The sequence below is a fragment of the Engystomops pustulosus genome, chromosome 1 (genome assembly GCF_040894005.1).
Source record: "Engystomops pustulosus chromosome 1, aEngPut4.maternal, whole genome shotgun sequence".
In the NCBI taxonomy this organism is placed as follows: domain Eukaryota; kingdom Metazoa; phylum Chordata; class Amphibia; order Anura; family Leptodactylidae; genus Engystomops; species Engystomops pustulosus.
This window is the reverse complement of record NC_092411.1, coordinates 88366009-88385810: the sequence shown is the minus strand read 5'-3', so window position 1 is coordinate 88385810 and position 19802 is coordinate 88366009. Positions and strand designations below refer to the sequence as shown.

The window sequence follows — 19802 nt, the reverse complement described above, 5'->3', positions numbered from 1 at the left end:
GTGACCAGAGCCAGACGACTGCTGCTAAAGCAAATAAAATTATGGGATGTATCAAGAGAGCAATAGATTCTCATGATAAAGACATAGTTTTGCCCTTATACAAATCCCTGGTCAGAACACACATGGAATATTGTGTACAGTTTTGGGCACCAGTGTATAAAAAGGATATAGTAGAGCTGGAACAGGTGCAGAGGAGAGCAACCAGGATTATTAGGGGAATGGGGGGATTAGAATACACTGACAGATTACAGAATTTGGGATTATTCAGTTAAGAAAAAAGACGACTGAGACCTCATTACAATGTACAAATACCTGAACGGACAGTACAAGGATCTCTCCAAAGATCTTTTTATACCTAGGCCTCTAACCAGGACAAGGGGGCATCCCCTGCGCCTAGAGGAGAGGCGATTTTACCATCACCATAGACAAAGGTTCTTTACTGTAAGAGGAGTGAGACTGTGGAACTCTCTGCTGCAGGAGGTTGTTATGGTGGACTCTATGTACATGTTTAAGAGAGGCCTGGATGCCTTTCTGGAGAGCAAAAATATCACAGGTTATGGGGATAAAACATTTATTTAATTCTTAACGGTTGGACTTTATGGACTTGAGTCTTTTTCCAGCCTTATATACTATGATACTGTGCAGGAGCACTTCCCCCTCCCACTGTGTTCTGTCGGCAGAGTGAGAGGGGGACACAATGTATTATCATTACGGAGTGCTGTATATACAAGTGCATTGTAATGCATTGAAAAATATGTTAGTGTTACATAAAGATAATTATCATTTGAGTGATGTTAAAAAATTCATTTATTAGCAGGGGATGCTGTTCATCTGAATATAAGAGGGTAGGGGGCTTTATCTATGTATTTAAAAATCTGTATGTGCCTCTGCAGAGCCTATATAAAGCAGGAAGTAAAATTTTAAAATGATTTACTCAAATATCACATTTTGACAATTTGATCCTTTTCGAGGATATTCTGTAACACAAAAAATCACATCCTCCCACAGAAGAAACTAAATCATGGAGACTTAATGATAAAAGTTTCCCTTTGTGCGGCTGTAAAAATCTAAATTAAAATCTGCTTTTGGACATCAATGATGCTTTTGAGGAAGGTGCTCATGCCAAAAGAAGCAGATGTCATTTTAATCCTATGAAGACAGAGGTTATCAATCAACCATCTACATTCACATCAAGCAGCCATTTATTTTAAGGTCAAAGGGAACAAAGAAAATATTGACTGAAATTAGAAGACTCTTCATTTTCACCCGGGCGAGTGGATAATATAAACTGTAATCCTGTTAACCATCTAGGTCATTAAAGTCTGAAGTCAGATCAGTAAGGGTCCAACAGTAAGATTATACCATAATGGCACAGCCCCCCACTACCATTTAAAACTAGCTTAGTTAAAGGGGTCCAGATTTTTTGCCCATCCCGGCAAACTGTAGAAAATAGAAATAAAATATATTACGTCTTAAGCTCTTCAAGAGACTGTTGTGTCTTCCAAAATTGATCATGCAGCAAAACCAAGCTTCTGGGGGTGCGGTCACACTGTGCATTGTCCGTTCTTGCATGGTAAACAAGCAAAAAACCTTTAACGACCAGGCCCCTTTTTACTTTTTCATTTCCATTTTTCACTCGCCACCATCAAAATTCTAGAACTTTTTTTTAACAAGTAAAGAGCTCCGTTAAAAGGGCTTGTTTTCTGCTTTTTTCCGAGTGTGCAGCCGCGCACCGCTGTTCTCTATGGAGGAGGGAGGGGCCATCTTGTCCTCCTCTCCAGCACACGCCGGTATGCCCGCACGCCAGGCATACCAAGTGTGAATGAACCCTTATGTAAAGTAAACATAGGCTCTGTATTGGTAAATAATTGTAGTCTCTATGCAATAACATTCTGCAATCACTACAAAGCCCGGCATAGTCAGCAATGATTGGGCAGAGACTGCGCAAGGCCACGCCCACAAGTGGTGACAGTCTGTTGTCAATGTATTCCTCCATCTAGTAGTCGGAAGGTTATAGTGACAGATTAATTTAGTCAGAGAAGGAGGACTAAAACTGTAGCAGATGCCAAGACGAAGAGGAAATTTACAAGCAAAGGGAACCGCTTGAAGAGGTTTTTCAGATCTGTGATAGCGATGACCAATTCATTATGGGCATATATGGTGTCTTTCATGAGAAAACTTTTACAAAAAACCATAAGCTAGAGTGTGGGCTACACCTTGACTTTTTTTTTTGTCCAAAACTGCCTAAAAGTTGTCTACAGCTTAAAAATGTAAGCAGCACCAAAAGGAACCTGTAAGGGCTACTGGGGACACTGGACCATCCACAGTGTCTAATGGACCCATGGCTTAGTGTCCTACACAATGAAGACCCAGGAAACAAGCCTCTTCGGATGACCCTCTGGTGCTCTGGGTTCTGCTTAGTGAAAACGTACAACTTAGCTTCACCACACCTGTGCCCAAAGTCCAGCTGATGCACACCATAGTCACGGTGTAGCACTCCAATATCAGTGACTGATCTGTGCAGGCACTGGAAGGAACAGAAAATGGGCAAGTATACAGAGACCCCAGAACAAGGATAGATGCTCAAATCTGGAAAAGCCCTTTACCATATGCAACACCCTCGCCGATGCAATGGCGAGGTAGTGTTTGCGAATACGTCCCACCTGCATGTATCCACATTAAACTACATGGTCCTGATAGGACATAGGGGTATTGCAGTGGCGAATCCTGCCTGGCAAGGCAGAGGTTAAGTATTTTGTATGATGCAAGATGCTGTTGTCCAATGATATGTGTTCCATCCTGTGCTCTGTAAGCTGAGATGTGATTGGAGGAGCAGCCACCACCTGACCAAAGGGAGGTAATAAAACCCCCTGGCCAGGAATGTTCTGGAGTTCTCTCAGAGAGATTCATGAGAAGAGGAGAAGATCTTGTAGACTTAGAGTGAGTGAGTGAGTAATCTCAGTCTAGCCCATACCAGAGCAGGAAGCGCCTAGCCCCTGCCTCTGAAGAGTGGAGCATCCGACTAGAGTTAGTGTAGTGAGAAAAGGGGTATTATCTTACCTTTAAAGGTGATACCTGAAGCCCTACAGGACAAGCTGAAGCTTCCTACCAGGACACAGCTGCCTTCCCAGCCTGCCCTCTACATCCAGGCTGGTGAACTATCTCCTGAGGCTCCCTCCAACTCACATCTCAGCACTCCATCTACTTGTTAAAGGCACGTTGCTGCGGTTCCTGCCGGTTCTAATAAAGAACTGTAAGTTGTTTTCTTCAACTTCTGTCTCCGTCTGGTCCCTGCTAATACGGCTGCCTTCATCACCGGGCACCCTGTCCATCACCCAGAGACTCACACTCGGGACATTAAGGGGTTGCCCCAGGGAGATCCGCTATAGCAGCCGCTCCCTCATCTTTTCTTGCCAACACCACCCTGCTGGAGACCTGCCAGGCTGTAGGACAGCCCTCCGGTTCCCCCGTACCAAGCACCGTGACAATAGCGTGCTTAGGCCGCAACCGCCAGCCACTCCGGTACCGCGGGCCCCGGCTGACTCCAGGCCTCACCGCAAGGGCTAGGCCCCGGTGGGGGATGTTGCACATGTAAAACATATAAAGCACCTAAATCATTCTCACAAGACTTGTGGGTAACTTAGGAGACATACTCCCACAATAATTGGTACAGGCTCCGCCAGCTTACGTAGTAGATAGGTCTGTTCATAATTTGAATTTTCAAGACAAAGGTATTTTTTGTGGTTGTGACAATAGGGTTTTCAAAGTTTGGAGATGGCATAGGAACAAGGATTAATAAAGATTTATTGCTTTGATAACTCTTGTGTGGTTCAGTAAATTACCAGCATCCAGACATCTTCACCAAAGCTCACAGAGGACAGTGACGTCCATTTGTATATAGGATACATGTGTAAACTGGGTGTCCTTAAAGGGGTACACCTGTCTCAGCATTCACATTTAATTTACTTCAGTATTATACATTTGCATACATACATAGACACACTCTTTAATTGGATGTTATTAAAAAAAAAAAAATTACCTGTGCAAAGAGAATTTCCCATAAATGTAGTCATATGGTGTCTTAGAAACGGAGGACGCCGTCCTTGGATACCACCGCTGGAGTGACTGCACAAAGAAACAAATAGTTTTTACATATGAAAAGTCCAGGAGTTACTGAATATCCCAGAGCTATCCTGTGGTAATTAACGCTGATCAGGCAAGACTCAATAACCACATGGTAGATCACCACTGGAAGATTGAGGTGGTGGTTGTACCGAATATGACTGGATTTATGGCAAATTACAACATTTTTTAATAACATGCAATTTAATATATATTGGGCAGATGTATCAAATTAAATGTGAATGCCCGGATTACAAAACCCCTATGAGTCAGTAACCGTCTATATTTTATTAGACTTAAGAACTTTCACATCTGCTTTAGAAACGTATGCCATGATCCTCCTCTTGTAGCAGAGTATGACAGAAACTGAATACTGAAGGCAATCCCTACAGGGTCTATGTACAGATGGCATAGAAGGTTGAAGGAAAGATAGAAAGCACTTAGTGCTGATGTGAACTTAGCTTTAAGTGTTTGGAGCGTTTGGATTAAAGAGAAGGAGTATCAGCAATGTTGATTTTCAACGAATCCTCATTTGGGGCATTTCTGGACCTAGGTATAGAGTTTCTATAGATTCTAGTAAATGAAAAATGTAGTCACAAAACCATGTAAAGGGAGCTGGACTCCTTACAGGGGTTCTCCTAGAATTCTGGAAAAGCCTTTAGAACTGCTCCAGGTCTTCAGTCTCGCAAGTAATTTTGGTCTTTCAAACCTGCACCTGGCTGAAAGTGCTGTGGGGAAACAGGACCCGATTTGGCAATCTCTAGCCCATCACAAGTGTCATCAGAAGAAATGATACACCATGGACCAAGTATAAGCATGATGTGGGAGCCAGAGCCGTGTAAAGTTACGGTTTTTTGCCACCCATGCACATGTCCCCAAAGGGTTTTGTTAGAATGCCTGGAGAACCTCTTCAAACTGTTGCACCAAACAATCATCTCAATAAATGTATTACAGGGTTCATCCAAGCCTCAACCTAAGGATTGGTCATCAATAGTAAAGACTCCCTTGTTCAACAATCAGAGGAATCCACATTGTACCAGAAGTAGCACAGGTCTCTAAACCGTGTCATGGCTGGGAATGGAGATGTCCGCTTAATTCCAATGACAGATCAAACAGTAAAGTGTGAGGCGATCTCTTAACAACACATGAATTTCACTCAAACTACTTTTAGGCCTCATGCAGAAGCCCATTGTATTCTATTATACACTGGGTGGCCAAATTCCTGCATATATTGCCGCGTCCCAGATCCCAATGGAGATGGAAGGGATGAGGAGCCTTGTTTGCAGTCTGTTTAAACACATATGCACACATGCACAGAGCCTTACTTTACATGTGGTTGTAGCTTTACAAGGATTACCTGGATGTAGACCCTTACCTCATTTTAGGTAACCAGCTCATGCATCCACCCGTGACATCATCTGAGGAGTCTTTATATCTACCCTTCACAGCTCTTCTCACCCAGCATTCAGACACAAAAATGTGGCTAAATAATTTCTGCAGAAATTTACCAAAACCCCCTTACAGATGCATAATCCAATAGGCACAGTGTTACAAGAATCCAATTAGTAGGGTCCGGCCACATGGACCCTCTCAGTGGTCCCTTTTCCCATCTCTGAACTCTGTGTCAGGAGTGACACAGCAGTGTGCAAGTGCTACTCTGTTCAAATGGGCGACCACCTGTCTCTGGATCACTGGGGTACTGGCAGTTCCCTACTTAGGGGACACGGTGGCTGAGTGAGTAGCACTTCAGCCATGCAGCGCTGGGGTCCTGGGTTCGAATCCCACCCAGGTCAACATCTGCAAAGAGTTTGTATGTTCTATCTGTGTTTGCGTGGGTTTCCTCCGTGTACTCCGGTTTCCTCCCATACTCCAAAACATACTGTTAGGTTAGGGACCAATTTGACATGCTTTGTGCAGTGCTGCATAATCTGTGTGCGCTATATAAAGAATTATTATTATTATTAGAGACACCTGCCTTACGGACGACCCCTAGTTAAAGACAGACCCCTCTGACCTCTTATGAAGCTCTCTGAATGCTTTACTATAGTCCCAGGCTGCAATGATCAGCTGTAAGGTGTCTAAAATCAAGCTTTATTGATAATTCTTGGTCCCATTACAGCAAAAAAATGTAAAACTTCAATTGTCACTGGAGCAAAAAAAAAAAAAGTTTGTCTGGATCTACAATAATAAAATATACAGTTTCGACTTAGATATAAATTTGACTTACAAACCTATGGAACCTGTCTTGTATGTAACCCGGGGACTGCCTGTACTGCGATTTTTTTTTTTTTAATCAAAGTGTATGTTTTTTCTTGGTTTCTTCGTTGACATTAAAAAGCCAAAAAAACACCTGAAAAAACTGTGGCGAAAAAAAACCTGCGTGGAGGCCAAAATATGTCTTAGTAATGCGGTAAAGGAGATTTACGAAAGCTAAAGTTTTTTTAAAATTCCAGAGAAAGTCAATTTTCTTCTGTGGATTTCTTCTCTAGGACAGAAAAAATGGTCTTGTTTCGTCCATATGAAAATCGCCATGTGTAATTTTATGATCCATCACAGATTTTATCTGGATTATGATGCGGACTCCAAAATACCAATTCCAAATCCCGATCTCGTTTTAACTTCTCATGATTTTTATAAATTTAAAAAGTGAAAAACAAGGAAGCAATTACTTCTCCTTATAATACTCTCTAGAGACTTCCTCCCAGGTTACTACGGATCATTGTCCCGTTCATATGCTGGTATCCAGTAACAGGAGCCCGTCACCTACACTACATATACTGTAGTCACAACACCCCACTCTCGCTCTGCTCAGCTAGGGGTAGTTCCTATACATGGACAACAACCCATAAACTAGCCTTAAAGGGGTTGTCCATACACATTAGAGCAAACTCTTCAAGGCCATGATAAATGGGGATTGATTTGCCACAAAGAAATCCAGAGTGGATTTTAAATATTCCATAGACTAAGCAGCGGATAAGGCACATGCATTAGTTCCACTGAAATCCAATGAAGCTAATCTGGGGTTTTTGTACGTAATCTGCAGCGATTATGAACATACTGAAGATTTTTAAAAGAGATATATAAGCGCCATAATATGGATTTTATATTTAGAAAATGTACATGAATCGTGATAAAATTCACTATGACGGTATTCACATTATAAAATAGAAGTAAAAAATACAAAGTTTACAACCAAATCTAAACCCGCTCTTGCGGGTAGCCAGTGGTCAGGGTGACAACCCCTTTAAAAGCATCTAAAGACAGTACAGGCAGTCCCCGGGTTACATACAAGATAGGGTCTGGAGGTTTGTTCTTAAGTTGAATTTGTATGTAAGTCGAAACTGTATATTTTATAATGGGAGTTCTAGACAATTTTTTTTCTTTTGCCCCAGTGACAATTGGAGTTTCAAAATTTTTGGTGTAATTGGACCAAGAATTATCAATAAAGCTTCATTACAGGCACCTTACAGCTGATCATTGCAGTCTGGGACTATAGTAAAGCATCCAGAGAGCTTCACCAGAGGTCACATGGGGCAGAGGGGTCCGTCTGTAACTATGGGTTGTCTGTAAGTCGGGTGTCCTTAAGTAGGGGACCGCCTGTATTCCTTGGGCAGTAGTCAGGGTAACAACCAATTTAAATAGCTGTTACAGCCAGTGATTTTCATCATATATATATACCTGGGTAGTCAGTAGGAAGGGCAACAATCCCTTTAACAGCTGTTACAGCCAGTAATTCCCATGATATATACCTGGACAAGCAGTAGAAAGGATAAGAATACCTTTAACAGCTGCTACAGCCAGTGATCATGTTATGTACCTGGGCAGGCAGTAGTAAGAGCAACAATCCCTTTTACAGCTGTTACAGCCAGTGATCATGTTATAGACCTTGGCAGTCAGTGGGAAGGAAAACAATGCCTTTAACAGCTGTTAGTGATCATGTTATGTACCTTGGCAGTCAGTTGGAAGGGTAACAATCCCTTTTACAGCTGTTACAGCCAGTGATCATGTTATACACCTGGGCAGTCAGTAGGAAGGGTAACAATCCATTTTACAGCTGTTACAGCCAGTGATCATGTTATACACCTGGGCAGTCAGTATGAAGGGCAACAATGCCTTTAACAGCTGCTACAGCCAGTGATCATGTTATGTACCTGGGCAGTCAGTAGGAAGGGTAACAATCCCTTTTACAGCTGTTACAGCCAGTGATCATGTTATACATCTGGGCAGTCAGTATGAAGGGTAACAATGCCTTTAATAGCTGCTACAGCCAGTGATCATGTTATGTACCTGGGCAGTCAGTAGGAAGGGTAACAATCCCTTTTACAGCTGTTACAGCCACTGATCATGTTATACACCTGGGCAGTCAGTATGAAGGGCAACAATGCCTTTAACAGCTGCTACAGCCAGTGATCATGTTATGTTCCTGGGCAGTCAGTAGGAAGGGAAACAATCCCTTTAACAGCTGTTACAGCCAGTAATTCCCATGATATATACCTGGACAAGCAGTAGAACGGATAAGAATACCTTTAACAGCTGTTACAGCCAGTGATCATGTTATACACCTGGGCAGTCAGTAGGAAGGGTAACAATCCCTTTTACAGCTGTTACAGCCACTGATCATGTTATACACCTGGGCAGTCAGTATGAAGGGCAACAATCCCATTTACAGCTGTTACAGTCAGTGATTATGTTATGTACCTGGACAAGCAGTAGAAAGGATAAGAATACCTTTAACAGCTGCTACAGCCAGTGATCATGTTATGTACCTGGGCAGGCAGTAGTAAGAGCAACAATCCCTTTAACAGCTGCTACAGCCAGTGATCATGTCATGTTCCTGGGCAGTCAGTAGGAAGGGAAACAATCCCTTTAACAGCTGTTACAGCCAGTAATTCCCATGATATATACCTGGACAAGCAGTAGAAAGGATAAGAATACCTTTAACAGCTGCTACAGCCAGTGATCATGTTATGTACCTGGGCAGGCAGTAGTAAGAGCAACAATCCCTTTTACAGCTGTTACAGCAAGTGATCATGTTATACACCTGGGCAGTCAGTATGAAGGGCAACAATGCCTTTAAAGGGAACCTACCACCACGAATCTACCTATAAAGGTAGATCGGGTGGTAGGTGGATGTATGGGACGTGAGGATAGCCCTTTTTAGAGCTAATCCTCACGTCCCCGCTAGCGTCACATAAACTTTATTGCCCTAATATGTTAATTTAATTAAGCGGCTACCGGGGCGTGGAGTAGCCGGACACGAGGCTACACGGCGCGGCTACTCCACGCCCCAGTAGCTGCTTTCCCCCGCCTACCCTGTGATCTTCGGCGCGCAGCTCCTGGGCAGTCAGTATGAAGGGCAACAATGCCTTTAACAGCTGCTACAGCCAGTGATCATGTTATGTACCTGGGCAGTCAGTAGGAAGGGTAACAATCCCTTTTACAGCTGTTACAGCCAGTGATCATGTTATACACCTGGGCAGTCAGTATGAAGGGCAACAATGCCTTTAACAGCTGCTACAGCCAGTGATCATGTTATGTACCTGGGCAGTCAGTAGGAAGGGTAACAATCCCTTTTACAGCCAGTGATCATGTTATACACCTGGGCAGTCAGTATGAAGGGCAACAATGCCTTTAACAGCTGCTACAGCCAGTGATCATGTTATGTACCTGGGCAGTCAGTAGGAAGGGTAACAATCCCTTTTACAGCTGTTACAGCCACTGATCATGTTATACACCTGGGCAGTCAGTATGAAGGACAACAATGTCTTTAACAGCTGCTACAGCCAGTGATCATGTTATGTACCTGGACAGTCAGTGGGAAGGGCAGCAATCCCTTTAACAGCTGTTACAGCCAGTAATTCCCATGATATATACCTGGACAAGCAGTAGAACGGATAAGAATACCTTTAACAGCTGCTACAGCCAGTGATCATGTTATGTACCTGGGCAGGCAGTAGTAAGAGCAACAATCCCTTTAACAGCTGCTACAGCCAGTGATCCTGGTATACACCTGGACAGGCAGTGGTCAGGGTGATGACTCCTTTAATAGCTGCTACAGCCAGTGATCATGTTATGTACCTGGACAGTCAGTAGTAAGAGCAACAATCCCTTTAATAGCTGCTACAGCCAGTGATCATGTTATGTACCTGGACAGTCAGAAGTAAGAGCAACAATCCCTTTAATAGCTGCTACAGCCAGTGATCCTGGTATACACCTGGACAGGCAGTGGTCATGGTGATGACTCCTTTAATAGCTGCTACAGCCAGTGATCATGTTATGTACCTGGACAGGCAGTAGTAAGAGCAACAATCCCTTTAACCGCTGCTACAGCCAGTGATCATGTTATGTACCTGGACAGGCAGTAGTAAGAGCAACAATCCCTTTAACCGCTGCTACAGCCAGTGATCCTATTATACACCTGGACAGGCAGTGGTCATGGCGTTGACCCCTTTAAAAGCTGCTACAGCCAGTGATCATGTTATGTACCTGGACAGGCAGTGGTCATGGCGATGACCCCTTTAATAGCTGCTACAGCCAGTGATCCTGGTATACACCTGGACAGGCAGTGGTCAGGGTGATGACCCCGGGGTCAGGGGACACACGGTTTTCCTAGAAGACAAGGGTGAAGGACTAGTAGTAAGTGTTGATGCCACAACTTGACACACATCGGCGGTGACAGTGACAAGCCCCCGGTTATATATATACATATATATATACAGCGGTGAGCGGTATATAGCTGCTGCTGCTGGTGACGTCAGAGCTACTGGTAATACAGCCCTGTACAGACATGATAACAGACACATGTAGATTTATCAGCACAGCAGCCGCTACAGGAAGCGGAGAAGATACAGGCGCCCCTGATATCACACTGTCCCCCCCAGCCTCCCTCTCCCGCACAGCGGGGCGCCCACATACCCGGCCCCCACCCCAGAACTCACCACTCCCGCCGTCCCCTGCATGGAGCAGCCACTAACGGGGAATCTCTCAGCACCAGCACGGGGCGCGCACCCACACACCGAATCCCTCCTCCTCTGCCAGACACACACAGTCCCCGCCCACGCAGGAACGCGCGCCGAGTCCCCGCCCCGTAAGGCCTGTGCATGGCCCCGCCCCTGGCTGCAGGTTGTGTAGCCCCCGGTGGTGCTGGTGCTGTACGGAGGCTCCGTTGTGTCAGCGTCTGCTCCATTGTCTGCGGGGTCACCTCTGTATGGTGTCTGTGCTGCAGCGATAACGTTCGGGGTGTAAACTCGCTGCACACAAGGCCCCGACGTGTAACGGGGAGAACAGGTAGTCAGGTGTCTGAGCACGAAGAATGTATTGTACCGGGACCGTGTCATATGCCTGACAGGACGCGTATACCCGGGAACAAGATCAAAACACAATACACTGTAATAACATACACACACAATATAATAGTATAACACAATACACAGTAATAACATACACACACAATATAATAGTATAACACAATACACAGTAATAACATACACACACAATATAATAGTATAACACAATACCCAGTAATAACATACACACACAATATAATAGTATAACACAATACCCAGTAATAACATACACACACAATATAATAGTATAACACAATACACAGTAATAACATACACACACAATATAATAGTATAACACAATATACAGTAATAACATACACACACTATATAATAGTATAAAACAATACACAGTAATAACATACACACACAATATAATAGTATAAAACAATACACAGTAATAACATACACACACTATATAATAGTATAACACAATACACAGTAATAACACACACAATATAATAGTATAACACAATACCCAGTAATAACATACACACACAATATAATAGTATAACACAATACCCAGTAATAACATACACACACAGTATAATAGTATAACACAATACACAGTAATAACATACACACACTATATAATAGTATAACACAATACACAGTAATAACACACACAATATAATAGTATAACACAATACCCAGTAATAACATACACACACAATATAATAGTATAACACAATACCCAGTAATAACATACACACACAGTATAATAGTATAACACAATACCCAGTAATAACATACACACACAGTATAATAGTATAACACAATACACAGTAATAACATACACACATAGTATAATAGTATAACACAATACACAGTAATAACATACACACACTATATAATAGTATAACACAATACACAGTAATAACATACACACACTATATAATAGTATAACACAATACACAGTAATAACATACACACACAATATAATAGTATAACACAATACACAGTAATAACACACACAATATAAGCTACACAGTATATAAGCTATATACTGTAATAGTATAATATAATACATAGTAATAACATATACACACACACTATAATACTCAGGAATAAGATATATACTATAGTAGTATATTACATTACACAGTAATAACATATACACTGTAATAGTATAATGCGATACACAGTAATAAGATATATGCACCATAATATTACCATATAATAACCAGAAATAAGATTTTAACACCCTGTTAATACCCTGTAATAACATATACACACAATATAATAACCAGGAAGAAGATATATGCACCGTAATATAATAATACAATGCACAGTTATAAGATATATGCACCGTAATATAATAATACAATGCACAGTAATGGGACATATACACACCATAATATTACTATATAATACCCATAAGATTATAACACAATACCTTGTAAAAACATATAGACACAATATAATAACCAGGAATAAGATATAAACTGTAATAGTATAATGCAATACCCAGGCATAAGATACAGGCAGTCGTCGGGTTACATACAAGATAAATTCTGTAGGTTTGTTCTTAAGTTGAATTTGTATGTAAGTCGGAACTGTATATTTTATAATTGTAGCTCCAGCGAAATTTTTTTCCGTCTCTGTGACAATTGGATTTGAAAAATGTTGGATTCAGAACCAGGGTTAACAATAAAGCTTCATTACAGACACCATTAATAACTGTGTTCTTAAGTAGGGAACTGCCTGTATATACAACATAATGTTACCATATAATACCCAGAAATAAGATATATACACCATAATGTAATAACATCCTGTAATAAGATATATACACTGAAATAGTATAATACAATTCACAGTAATAAGATCTATACACCATAATAGTATACTACAATACAAGGTAATAAGATATATATACCATGATGTTATAATACAAGACCTAGTACACCATAATATTGTAATATAAGAAAAAAGACAAGGTACCAATAGCTCACCATATCCTGATGTCCCATCTTAGAATGGAGTCTTCTGTGGTGTGAACAGTGCCCAGGATCATGAGTAAAACTGTGCAACCTCTGGTATATAATATAAAATAAAGAGGTAGATGATCCAACAGCAAAGGAGTCCTTTATTTCATATCATTAACCCTTTAAGGACGCAGCCATTTTACAGCTTATGGCTCAGCCCCATTTTTTGGATTCTGACATGCGTCGCTTTATATGGTTATAACTTTTGAACTCTGTTACTTATCTAAACGATTCTGAGATTGTTTTTTTCCCCACGTGTTGTTCTTCATTTTAGTGGTAAATTTTGGCTGCTAAGTTTTGTGTTTATCTACAAAAAAAAAGAAAAAATTATGAATTTTTTGAAAAATTTGCCAATTTTGAAATTTGAAATCATTGCGTTTTCAGGCAGATAGATTTACCACCTAAATAAGTTGCTGAATAACATTTCCCATATGTCTACTTTACATTTTCATAATTTTTGAACTGTTTGGATAATTTATTTTGATGTCACGCAGCTTACAAATTGAATATCGCTTTTCTGGATTTTCAGAATTGACTATTTTGGGGATAAATCCCGTTTTGAATGAAATTTTACATATTTAGCATCAAATCCCCTATATAACCAACCCATTTTTAAATCTTCACCCCTCAATCTATCAGAAACAGCTTTTAGGAAGATTGTTAACCCCTTGAGATCTTCATAGTAATTGAATCAAAATGGCGGTGAAATTTAGAATGGTCAAATTTTGTCGGTTATACGTTCATCTAGCCCTAAAATTTACACATTTCCAAAAGATAAAAAGAGAAAACCCACCATACAATTTGTTCTATAATTTCTCCTGAGTACAGAGACCCCCCCCACATGTGGACATTACTTGTTTTATGGGGGCACAGCGAGTCGCAGAAGGAAAGGAGCGCCCTGCAGCTGCCAGGATTGACCCCTTTTGTAGGCTATAAAAGTTTAACTTGCTTTATTGGGGCCATTTTTTTTGCGGGATGAGATGCTTTTTCCAGTGTTACCATTTTGGGGTTGGTATCACCTATTGTTGAAAATTTAGGAACTTTTTTTTAGAGGGCAGGAGTAGAAAAGCATCAATTCTGTACTGGATTTTAAACTTTTTTTTCTGGTGTTCACCGTATAGCCTAATAATCATGTTATCTTTATTTTACGGGTCGATACGATTACGGGGATACCAGACATGAATATTTTTTCTTACGTTTTACTAAATTTGTCAAATAAAACCCTAATGTGGGGAAAAGTCTATGATTTTTGTATGGCCGTCTTCGTAGTGGCATAACATTGTTACTTTTTTGGGTACGGAGCTGGTTGATGGCTTGTTTTTTTGCGGGACATGTTGGTATTTGCACCAGTATAATTCTGGAGTACATATGTTTTTTTTTATCACTTTTTATAGCATTTTTTGTGGGATTGAATATGTAAAAATCATAATTTTTGGAGGGCTTATAACAGTTTTTTTTACGGCGTTTATCGTGCGAGTTCAATAATTATTTACTGTTATTCTACAGGTTGTTACGGACGCGGTGATACTATATATGTGGGGTTTGTGTTTAGATTTAGATTTTTTTTTTTGAGTTATATGTCTCTTTATATGTTTTGGGGCTTTGGGGCATTTTTATTGATTTCTTACTTTATTTTTTATTGAATAACTTTTTTTTTCACTTTTTCCACCATGGGACATGAAAAAGCAATCATGTGATTGCTTGTTCATGATAATACTCTGCAATACCGATGTTTTGCATGGTATTTGCAGTGTCAGCCTATGCACATGCATAGGCTGACACTCTGCCTGTAAGATGACGTCATAGATGCCATCTTATTGGCAGTTCTTGTAGGCAAAACTGGGGTCCCGATCGGAGCCCAGTGATGCCACAGCAATGATCGGCGCCCCCCGAAAACGGTTTGCGATCGTGGGGGGAAGACCCCTTCAGCGGCATGTTAGATGCCGTGTTCGTGCTGACTGCGGCATTTAACGGGTTAAGCACCCGCGATCGGAGCACACTCCGACCGGGGGTGTTACACTGGGATGCAGGCTATATGTTACAGCCACCACCCTGCTGTTTAGGCCTCTCAAAGTCACTTAAAGCTGAGCAGGTGCCTCTAAATAAGGGTTTTGGAGATTTTCATAAAAATGAGAAAAATTGCACCCAAAATTCTGTACCTCCTAACCAACTAAAAAAAGAGAGCGGATGCATAAAAAGCCATTCCAATATAAAGCAGACATTTGTGAAATGTTAGTTATAAAATTACTTGGGTGCTATGACTATCTGCCTGAAAAGCAGAAAATTTTGACCAAAATTGTTGCCAAATTTCTATTTTTTTCATAACTAAACACAAAAGATATCAGTAAACTGTTTCTATTACTTTGCAGTACAATGTGTGACGAGAAAACTAAATCCCCTGGATATATTAAAGTGTTACAGAGTTATAACCTCCTATAATGACGCAGGGCAAATTTTAAAAATCAGGCCTGGTCCTAATGCCCTAAAATGGCTTAGATACAAAGGGGTTAAACTTCCAGAAATGAAGAAAAACGTTTTCAACCCACCCAACACGCATGCATTTTTGGTGTGTTTAAAAAGACACCCAAGAATGGACCATGTGTTCGCACCATGAAGCTGAAACACAGTGCAAAGGCAGTTTTGGGATGATTTGCCTAATTGCATAAAGTTAACATTACATTGTGTTTACATATGCATAATGTGAACACAATGCAGTAATATCACATTGACACTGTGTAGACACTGATGTTGAGGAAGCATGTTTACATTGCGTTAACATTGTACTTGCATAAATGCAATGTCAGTGCATATACACTCACCGGCCACTTTATTAGGTACACCTGTCCAACTGCTCGTTAACACTTAATTTCTAATCAGCCAATCACATGGCGGCAACTCAGTGCATTTAGGCATGTAGACATGGTCAAGACAATCTCCTGCGGCTCAAACCGAGCATCAGTTAGGGGAAGAAAGGTGATTTGAGTGCCTTTGAACGTGGCATGGTTGTTGGTGCCAGAAGGGCTGGTCTGAGTATTTCAGAAACTGCTGATCTACTGGGATTTTCACGCACAACCATCTCTAGGGTTTACAGAGAATGGTCCGAAAAAGAAAAAACATCCAGTGAGCGGCAGTTCTGTGGGCGGAAATGCCTTGTTGATGCCAGAGGTCAGAGGAGAATGGGCAGACTGGTTCGACCTGATAGAAAGGCAACAGTGACTCAAATCGCAACCCGTTACAACCAAGGTAGGCAGAAGAGCATCTCTGAACGCACAGTACGTCGAACTTTGAGGCAGATGGGCTACAGCAGCAGAAGACCACACCGGGTGCCACTCCTTTCAGCTAAGAACAGGAAACTGAGGCTACAATTTGCACAAGCTCATCGAAATTGGAAAGTAGAAGAATGGAAAAACGTTGCCTGGTCTGATGAGTCTCGATTTCTGCTGTGACATTCGGATGGTAGGGTCAGAATTTGGTGTCAACAACATGAAAGCATGGATCTATCCTGCCTTGTATCAACGGTTCAGGCTGGTGGTGGTGTCATGGTGTGGGGAATATTTTCTTGCCACTCTTTGGGCCCCTTGGTACCAATTGAGCATCGTTGCAATGCCACAGCCGACCTGAGTATTGGTGCTGACCATGTCCATCCCAGGATAATGCGCCATGTCATAAAGCTGAAATCATCTCAGACTGGTTTCTTGAACATGACAATGAGTTCACTGTACTCAAATGGCCTCCACAGTCACCAGATCTCAATCCAATAGAGCATCTTTGGGATGTGGTGGAACGGGAGATTCGCATCATGGATGTGCAGCCGACAAATCTGCGGCACGAAGAATTGAGGCAGTTCTGAAGGCAAAAGGGGGTCCAACCCGTTACTAGCATGGTGTACCTAATAAAGCGGCCAGTGAGTGTATATACATATTGTGGGCCCCTCCCATCTCACCTTCATATTGTGGTTCCTCTCACCTTCCCCTAATATTGTGGTCCCGAACTCACCCCCCTGTCATCTCCCCTAATATTGTGGGACCCGTCTCATCTACCTCTCTTATTGTGGGTCCCCTGTCATCCCCACTCTTATTATTGGCCCCCTCTCATCACCCCCTCATACAGTGGGGCCCCTCCTATATCCTCTCTCTTATTATGTGCCCCCACTCTCCACCCCCCTCTTATTGTGGGACCCCTTTTATCTCCCCCTCACATTGTGACCCCTTGTCCTCCTCCTCTCTTCCTCCTTTGCAGTTTAATTTAAAAATAATAAACACCAGTTTTACTCACCCTTCTCCATTCCAGGCAGCAGTCCTCTTCTGTGCTGTGATGCCATCAGGCGTGATGACATCATCATATGGTGCCTGCTGCCCTCTGATGCACACAGCAGAGGCACAATGATGATGTGGGGATCTTACTGCTCTCTGCATTATCATTGTGTTAGACTTGACAGGTATCAGTGGTGGAGGAGTAATAGGGGGCAGAGTAAGTAGGCATCAGGGCCCACCGATACACAGCTGGGCCAATCTGTGTTTGGGTTATCATATGCCTTTGCCTGCATGTCCAGTTTATTGCCCCAGAGGCTGTAGAAATAGGAAGTCCACCAGTTCATCAGAAATTAACTAAATCTCAATGTGTAGCTTGAAAATAAAACCTGCAAGACCCCCTTCTGCATTATATATTGGGTGCGTATGGTGTTTATTTGTATAATGCCCCTTTAATGACTCTAGAGGGGAGATACTCTTTAAGGCTGAGTGTACTTTTGTTTAAGCTGTCAGTATGTAGACAGAGTGAGTTTGTAGGCCACTTCAGCAAGTTCTTATTTGATAGATATCAGACAGACAGTCTTGCTGACAAAGCTCATATAAAAATAAAATGTGTGGAGTTGCAGAATTTGATCCATGCATACAAAGTGACATCATAAAGAATTGTGCCGTGGCCCATGCTTTATTTATCTCCGTCACTTAAGTCTTAGCTTCTTATAACATTACTGTATTGTTGTCAGGAGAGTTATTCATAAATTGTTCTTTAATGGAAATGATAGATTCAAACTTAAAGGGGTTGTCCATTTTCATCAAATAATTGATATTGTTTGTATAATGACAACTTTCCAGTATGCTTTCTGTATCTATTCCTCACTGTTTCTAGTTCTCTGACATTCTATACTAAGTTTCGTTGTTTGCTTCCTGTGGATAGAATTTGATCCCTGGTCATGACATATGACACAGGTGCATAACTCGTTAGTAATCAGAGCTGTGTGATATAACGAGCCGTGCACCTGTGTGACATCACGTGGCCTAGTGTTTATCCACAGGAAGTAATCAATGAATACTTGAATAGAATATCAGCAAGCAGAGATCTAGGAAACTGTAGAAATTGATACAGAGGGAGCAAAAGTGGATGATAATAACATAGGTAAGTTGGGCGGTAACCCGGGGCCCTTGCCCACCAAAACTACCCACCGCATTTTATACTGACAGGGCATTCATCCATGAAATCCTTATTCATATGAGGACAAACAATAGGGGCAAGTGTATCTCATGTTTCCTTGTATAATTAATTTCTAGGCTCCTTTCCTCATGTTAGTTTAATCAAGTAGAAATGCTTATTTAACTGTAAATCATTATGTAAAAGTACATTATAAAGTGATTTATCAGAAGTGTCTGAGAGCAAAACTGTTCTAGTTGCCCATGGCAACCAATCAGAGCTCAGCTTTCATTTTCCCACAGCTGTTTATAAAATACAAGCTGAGCTCTGATTGGTTTCCATGAGCAACTACAAAAGTTTTACTTCAGACACTTCTGATAAATCTCCCTATAGCAGAGTAATGACTCTGCTGCTCGTGAAGTAATATACATGTACTATGTGCACTGGATTGTGGCTCGTGTGATTCTCATCCCGGTGTACAGCGCCTGGCTTCTTAGGTGCACTGTGCACGCGCAAAAGTCACCCTGCAAGGTGCAAGTAGTGGGGAGATCTGGATTTCAGCTCTGTCCCTCTAAGCAACCATAAGAAAGTGTATTTTCAGCTCACCGACTAAGTCCAGTCTTCTGTGCAGATTGCTTCTCTAGGACATCAAGATTAGGACTCGAACAAGAAGAATCGCTTTCCACACCAGATGTAGACTAAAAACACATTCTGTTTATTAGGGTATCCATTAAAAATAGCAAACAAGAAAAAAAATCTTGGCAGTGCATCTTAAGAACATTGCTGGGGAAAATAGTAGTGAAAAGGACCTACGCATTTCAGGCGTAAAACTGATAAATGGCCAAAAAGATTGCATATGTGTATATATATATAGAAACCGGTAATCAAATACCACATAGATACAGGTGTGAATACGGCCCGGGATTTGTGAGTCTGC

General features: G+C 41.6%; 1 protein-coding gene across 6 annotated transcripts in view; it reads right to left on the bottom strand.

Annotated features, from left to right (window-relative positions):
• Positions 1 to 11216, bottom strand: part of TPST2 (tyrosylprotein sulfotransferase 2) — a 45700-nt gene extending 34484 nt beyond the window's left edge. For 4 of the 6 annotated variants that reach the window (XR_011854911.1, XR_011854913.1, XM_072146761.1 and 1 more), the window contains exons 1-2: positions 11061 to 11216; positions 4040 to 4125 (exon numbers count right to left, since the gene is read on the bottom strand). The gene's annotated coding sequence lies outside the window, so the exon portion shown is untranslated. Of the gene's footprint in view, positions 1 to 4039; positions 4126 to 10608; positions 10732 to 11060 lie in introns of all 6 variants that reach the window. The other 2 variants (XM_072146770.1, XM_072146783.1) reach the window with 2 other exon arrangements.
• Positions 11217 to 19802: the final 8586 nt, after the last annotated feature.